Here is a 7,907-nt window from a genome sequence, read left to right as displayed (position 1 = left end):
GACCTGCACTGCAGCTTGACCCCTCCCTCTGCCCAGCCCCGTGTACCTCCCTCTCCTCCCTCCTTCAGCCGGTCCCAAGGACACTCAGTAGTCAATGTCCTGTACCCTATGCTCTGTCTCTGAATTGGCCTCCCTGGGGACCCAGACTGTTCCCACTCCCAAGAGCCTCTGGCCGCTCACAGATCCACTCTGTGTGTTGGGAGACTTTCGGTTACAGGTAACAGAACATCCAAGTCAAATTGGCCAAAACAATAAAGGGCTCAGGTACATAAATATTCTAGGTGAGGCGAGGCTTTAACCAGAAATCAAGCGACGGCACCAAGGACCTAGTTTCTCTTTCTCTACTTTGTTCTCCAGGGTGTTTCCTCTTGCTGCGGTCGGCACTCCCTGTGGTCCCAGTATGGCTGCCAGCACCTCCTGGGCTGTAGGATTCCTTGTTCTTGTCCTGCTGGAAATAGACAGTGTCTCTGTCCCAGAACTTTCAGCCCAAGTCTTAAGATTGCTATGACTGGACAGGCTCATATCACATGCCCACCGGGAACCAGCCTAGGAGGTGGAGAGTGCCTACTAATTTAGTCTAGATCATGTGCTGGACCCTAGAGCAAGGGAAGGGGTGGGGGTGGGGTGGAGCACATGACCCAGGCTAAGCCAGTAGGCACCCCCAGAACCATATGGATCTCCAAACAGAAATGGACAGTGTTGGACATCATAATAGCAAATGCTTACTAGCTAGAACTTACTTATGCTTTACGTCTATCAACTCATCACGTCCTCACAGGAACAACCCTAGGAGGTAGGTATGTTAGCATTTCAATTTTACGGATGAAGAGCCCAAAGCATAAAGAGGTCAAGTGACTTTTTCGAAAGTCACCAGGCTAATGTCTGTAAGTGGTGGAGAGAGCTGAGCCGCCAGGTGTCATAGGAGCCAATTCAGACAAATCCAAATTAAAGTAACAGTCAGGCTTCAATCGTTCACGTCCACACGTAAGGAAGAGGCCAGACTGGAGAAGCACTGACATCTCTTCCTTCGATTTTCCCCTTGGAACAAAGGGCACCATCCCATCAGGTGGATCATCCGTGGGGATGTTCTCACTGCTGGGGGAGCCCCGAACAAAAGGCTCCTTCAGTTTTATGGACCTGGGGGCCACGGGGAGGGGGGATTGGGGTGGGGAAGGGAGTGTGGGAAGGGCTAGGAGCAGGAAGGTCCTGACTCCTGAGGCAGAGTGGAGACGTGTCTTCCAGGTTTCCCCCTCCCCCCAGAAGGGTGAGGCACCCGAGGAGGGCCTCGGCCGAAGGCAATCCCCTTCCCACTAAAGGTCTCTGAAGAAAGCTGGGCTAGGAGTGCAGGTTGGGGCAGGGGCTTGAGTCCTCGGCTGTGACCCACTGAGAGACCGCGTGCACTGGCGGTGTACCACGCTGGTGTGGGGAAGCTAACCCTCCCTGCCAGGCCTGTCGGGGAGAGCCTTTGTAATGGCCTACGGTTGTGCCTAAGAAATGAACAGATACACACTACTATATATAAAATAGGTAAACAACAAAGACCTACCCTGTAGCACAGGGAACTATATTCAGTATCTTCTAACAACCTATAATGGAAAAGAATCTGAACAAGTGTATACATGTATATTTGAATCACTTTACACCTGAAACGAATACAACACTGTAAATCAACTATACTTCAATCAAAAAATACTTTAAAAATCGGACATAGGGGCTTCCCTGGTGGCGCAGTGGTTGGGAGTCCGCCTGCCGATGCAGGGGACACGGGTTCGTGCCCCGGTCCGGGAGGATCCCACATGCCGCAGAGCGGCTGGGCCCGTGAGCCATGGCCGCTGAGCCTGCGCGTCTGGAGCCTGTGCTCCGCAACGGGAGAGGCCACAAAGGTGAGAGGCCCGCGTATCGTAAAAAAAAAAAAAAAAAAAAAATCAGACATAGGTTTTTGGCCAGAAGCTGGATTCCTTATAGTGAAGGCATGACTGAGTTCTGAGGAGGAAAACCAAGAAACGACATAAGAACACAGATTCCCTCACATCACACACAGCCATTGTGCCTCCAGATGTGACAGAGAGTAACCCCACACGTGCACAGCTGTACATGGATGTACTCCCACTTTCCAGAGCTGCACGTGGGTTTATGCTCACATGTGCAGGTATCGATGCATATGCACGCGGATACACACCAGGACTGCCTTCATCAATAAAAGAAGGACTGATTGAGTGTCTTGTCAGGAATTCTCTGTATTAGTCAGCTTTAGCCCCAGTAACACTGCTGCATGAGAAGCAACTGCAGAACTCAGTGGATTGCAGCAGTAAGAGTTTATTCTTTACTCGGGGTCCTCAGGTCGACTGCACTTTGGCTGAACTCAGCTAGGCTGGTTGGGTGGCTCTGCTTTAGGTTGCGGGTCAGCTGGGCTTGGCTTCAGACTGTGGGTTAGGCTCAGGGGTGCCCTTGGGCTCTGGGGTGTGCTTTTCTCAAGGAGGATCACAGGAGCAAACGAGTCAGGCCCACACTTAAGACCTCTGCTTGCATATGTGCTAGCTTTCACTGGGCAAAGGAAGTCAAATGTCCAGGTCCCAAATCAATTAGGCAGAGAAGTAGCTCCCCCCACCCACGCACCTCCCCTTACCTGCCCATGGGAGGGTAAGGGGAGTGGATGTTTGCTGAACAGTAACCCAAAGGATTGTGCTTTTCTGCTTATAGAGGCAGGGACTGAGCTCCTGGTATTAGTTTTCTATTGCTGCTGTGACAAATTATCACAAACTGAAATAAAACAACACAAATGTATTATCTGAACTATCTGTAGGTCAGAAGTCTGACAGATCTCAGAAGGCTAAATCTCAGAAGGCTAAAATCAGGGGTCAGCAGGGCTGTCTTCTTTTCTGGAGGCACTAGAGGAGAATCTATTTTCTTGCCTCTTCCAGCTTCTAGAGGCCACTTGTGTTCCTTGGCTTGTGGGGCCCTCCTCCACCTTCAAAACCAGTAACTGCAGGTTGAGTTTTTCTCCCATCACATCACTCTGGCCTCTTCTTCTACTTTTTTTTTTTTTTTTGCGGTACGCGGGCCACTCACTGTTGTGGCCTCTCCCATTGCGGAGCACAGGCTCCGGACGCGCAGGCTCAGCGGCCATGGCTCACGGGCCCAGCCGCTCCGCGGCATGTGGGATCTTCCCGGACCGGGGCACGAACCTGTGTCCCCTGCATCGGCAGGCGGACTCTCAGCCACTGCGCCTCCAGGGAAGCCCTCTTCTTCTACTTTTAAGGACTCTGTGATGACACTGGGCCGACCAGGATAATTCAGGGTACCCTCTCTTTTTTACGGTTGCTGATTGGCAACCTTAGTTTTATCTGCAATCATAATTCCTCTTTGCCGTGTAACATAACACACTCCCAGATTCTGGGGATAGGATGTGGACATCTTTAGGGGCTATTAGTCTGCCTATATATAGTCTGCCCCAAAGATTCATGTCCACCTCACAGGCAAAATATATTCACCCCATCCCAAAGTCTCATCCCATTATAGTATCAACTCAAAGTAAAAACAACTCATCTAAATCGTATCAGCTCAAAAATCCCAAATATCATCTAAACCAGGTAGAGGGAGGCTATGAGAAGACTTCATCCTTGGGCACAATTCCTTCCCACCTGTGAACATGTGAAACTCAAGAAACAAGTTATCTGCCACCCAAATGCAATGGTGGGGTGGGCATAAAAGTTATAGAGTCTCCCATTCAAAAGGGAGAAAATGAAAGGCAAAAAGGGGTCACTGGTCCCAAGGGATTTCAAAATTCAGCTGCTTTCTAGGCTTGGGAGTAGTCCTCTGGGCTTGTGTCATCACAGAGTCCTTAAAAATGGAAGAAGAGGGCAGAAGAAGAGGCCAGAGTTTTCAGGGAGGCAGTGGCAGGGGCGTGCGATCGGCAGTCAAGTGGTCCTTGGTAGCCTGCAAAGAATGGGAGGCAGGGGGACACAAGTAGTGGAAATTCTTACCTTTTGGAAATCATCCACCAGGGACAGAAGGGAGCAGCAGTTGGTTTGCTCTTTAAAAGGAATGGAGGTGGTGGTCACACCTATCTAGATAATCTAGAGGATCTAGATCTGCCTCCAAACATTTTAAAGCCTTTAGGTCTTGTGGGGTAGATCTGTAAAACAGGCTTGTGTAAAGCACTCTAGCAGGGAGTCATTAGCCTGAGTGGGTCTGCTTTTTCCATTTTCCTGTCTCTGCCTAGGGGCTGTTGCGTCCATGGGGGATCCCATTAGGGAATTCTGTTTCAGAATTTTGCACAAAAAGGCACTGAACAGAAAGGCAGGACAATGAGCTACCCTGGGTGGGCAGGCAGACACATCTTCTAGAGGCCAAGTGCAGAAGCCAAAGATTAAATACACAATGGTCCAATGCACCGAAGTGTCACTATTTATCTGGGGCAGCGGGGCTGCTGGACAGTTGTGCCAGGACTCTACCTGTCTTAACTGAGTGTATTTGTGCTGGCGTGTGGCAGGGGCAATTCCCCATTGCTAGAGACATGCGACATGATCGACTGGTTGTGAAAAGAGCCCGGCCAATCTAACTGCTGCAGTGGTCCCAGGGTGTCATCTGGTGGGAAAGCCCAACAGGTAGAAGATCCTGTGAGGAAAGAGAGGGCTTGCACGGGGCGCCCGAGAGGCAGGGTTGCTTTTGTGCCAAAGTCCAAATTAGGGTCCCAGCTCTGGGTGGGGTCCTAGGCAAAGCTGTGTCCTGTGGAGTCTTCCGGAGGGGTGATGTCACCTTAGGTGAAATCCTATAGAGAGGGGATGTCATCTCAGGTGCAAGGTTGGACAGGTCCTGAATGGAGGCCATTAGGACCTGGTTGAGCCCAGGTGTAGTAATAATGGGAATTGGCCTCTGAACGACCTTGAGACATAGAGTTTTTGTTAGACAGGGAGTCACAGACCCAGGCACACTTACTCCGCATGTTAATAACCTTCTCATTTGTCTGCGAGGTCACTCTTGCATTCAGGCTTGTGGAGTTCCTAGTGTGGGTGGCAGGAGCCCATCTACCTGGTAGAATTGGTTCCAGAGAGTGGCTGGCCCAATTCAACCTGATGTCAGATGAGGGTGAGAGATGGCCCACTGGCCTTAGCAGTTTGGTTTGGGACTGTCCCATACCCATGCCAGGAGCCGGATGAGACTCAACACAGCTAAGCATAGCAAAAAAGGCATTTTCGTGGCCTTGGACATTGTAGGGGACTCCCTCCTCCTTTCACTCTTGTCAGGAGCATGGGAAGGGGCCAGGGGAGTCACCCAGGGCTCCAGCAGGAGTGTGGATCCTGGGTGACACCACTTTGCAGGGAGGGTCCAGATGATATCATTTGAGGATATTTCTCACATGTGTCAGTTTTAAGTTATTCTGCTCCCTGATCACTAGCCCTAATCACTGGGTACAATTCCCTCCACCTCCTGTGAAAGTTCATTGTTATTATTATCTATGAGTGGTCCTTGTATCCTGGAATTTAGGCAAAGCTTCTGCCTTAGGCAGATTAGGATTCCAAATCAGCATACTTGGGGTGGTGATACTGGTGGGAGGAGGTGGTCCACCATCATTTACTGGAGTATTGGAAGGCGACAGAGGTGAGAGAGAGAATAGGTGTATGGGGATCCGGAGGAGGAGGGGAAAGTGAGGACTAGGCATCACCGTTGGGCAAGAACAGGCAGTTGGCGTGTCTCCAGAGCGTTTCGCTAAGGTGCAGAACGCTCGGAAGGGGATTTTTAGCATAGTAAGGATTGCGGGCAGTCACGAACCAGGTGCTATTATATGACCAGGCACTATTTTTTTTTTATTTTAATTTTTTTTGCGGTACGCGGGCCTCTCACTGTTGTGGCCTCTCCCGTCGCGGAGCACAGGCTCCAGACGCGCAGGCTCAGCGGCCATGGCTCACGGGCCCAGCCGCTCCGCGGCATGTGGGATCCTCCCGGACCGGGGCACGAACCCGCGTCCCCTGCATCGGCAGGCGGACTCTCAACCACTGCGCCACCAGGGGCGCCACCAGAGGAGCCCTATTTTTTAATTTTAATAGGAGCTGTTTGAAAAGCCTATTCTGGTGCTCAGTGAGGCCAGTTAATCGGATAAATGGAAGTTTCCTGTTCTCAGGCCCAACTCTGTGTATCTTGTAAAGTGCATTGTGACCCTTGATCTGAATCCAGTTTAGGGCACCAGTAGGAATTAGGAGGGCCCTGAACAGTGGCGTCCCACCCAGGGTGTCAGGTATATGCCCGCCTTAAACCGCTGTGTTGACCACGGCCTGGGCATACCGAATACTGCCAGCAGATGGCGGTAAAGACCCAATAAAAGGAACCTGTTAACGTCTTGTAAGGGCGGGCTCTCCGGGAATCAAACCCCAGGTTGTAAATCGCCCTTGGTGAGTTTTTACAATTGCACATTTGGGCCGTTAGTGTGGTGAGTGGGAGGCTTTCGTTATGCGCCCATTGCTATGGCCCTGCTCCCTGCCTACCTGAGCTGGCCTCCATCCTCATTTGTCACCATTTTTCTCGCGTCCCTATTTGTAGTCCCACAAGCCTTCCTTCCTCCCGCTAAACAAGCTCATTTCCTGCTCAGCCTTTGCACTGGCTGGTCCGCTGCTCTGAAGATTGTTCTCAGGGTCGGTCTTACCTGACCACCATTTCTAAGGTAGTTCTTTACGTCGCATCACTCTGTTTTATTTTCTTTATAGCAGCAGTTACTATCTGGTATTGCACATTCATTTACTTCTTTTTATGTTTGTTGTCTGATTTCCCCAACCATAAGGTGAGTTGCATGAAGGTAAACAATTTGTCATGCTTGTTTACTGCTACCTGTGGTGTGGGGAGCACTTCCTGGCACATAGTTGGTGATCAATAAATATTTATTAAATTATCAAATGGGTGAATGACTCTAACTATTGTAAAGCTAGTTTTCTGCAGAGACACTCACATCGCCATGGAAATGAAGCCACCACCCAAGGAAAACGATCCAATGAAGAGGCAAAATGGAGTATATGGCTAAGATACTGTCTTAGAAGATTGTCCCCAGTCTGTGAGCTTGTGATGGCAGGCTGGTTTTTGGTCATGCCTCCCATTGTGCTGAGGCAGTGAACAGAACACTTGTGACCCTGAATTGTCCCTCATCTTCTCAGTAGCTTGTCCCTGTGTTACACATTGCAGAATCTTTTTTGTGCAGCTTTTTTTCCCTGCTTGGATTGAACCTACAAATCGTCTCCTGAGAATGAAGCAGCAACTAGTGCCCCACCTCCTCCCTCCCACCCCCAACCTGGGCAGGGTTCAATTACCTCCACCTCCTGTGAATGTACATCATTGTTATTAGCTATGAATTGGCCCTTGCACACATGGAATTTATTCTGCTTTACGCAGATTAGGATTTGTGTAGGAGGATAAATAGAGGAGATAATGCAAGAGGGAAGATCAGCAGATACAAGCTCTTGCTGCTTAAGATGGTGATTTTGTTATTACTAGTCAATATCTTAGGGCTGGGGTGGATTTTTTTTTTTTTTTTAAGAAGGGGAACATTAAACTTATAGATTAAAAATAAGTGTTTAAATAACTAAAGTTTTATGTAGATGTGCATAGTTATGGGCAGAGTTGTTTTGAACAACTCAATGAGAACACAAGTATAACATTGACTAAACAATTTTCTCTTTTGAAATTTTTACTGTAAAAACAATTCTAAATGAAAAACAAATCAGAACACTCAGCTCTCACAGTCCTGAGTCACTTCTGAGGGCAGTGGGGTGTATTCCATCATGATGCATCTCAGTGTGACTCCAGACTCGTGTCCCTAATGCTGGCTATCAGCCTTGATTTCAGTTTTTTCATGAGATAAAAAAGGTGCTTTAGAGAGTCAGTTGAACACAAACACACCCAGAGATTTCAGGATGGTTCTT

This window comes from Mesoplodon bidens (genome assembly GCF_964165515.1).
Source record: "Mesoplodon bidens genome assembly, chromosome: 15".
Lineage (NCBI taxonomy): Eukaryota > Metazoa > Chordata > Mammalia > Artiodactyla > Ziphiidae > Mesoplodon > Mesoplodon bidens.
This window is presented reverse-complemented; position numbering follows the sequence as displayed.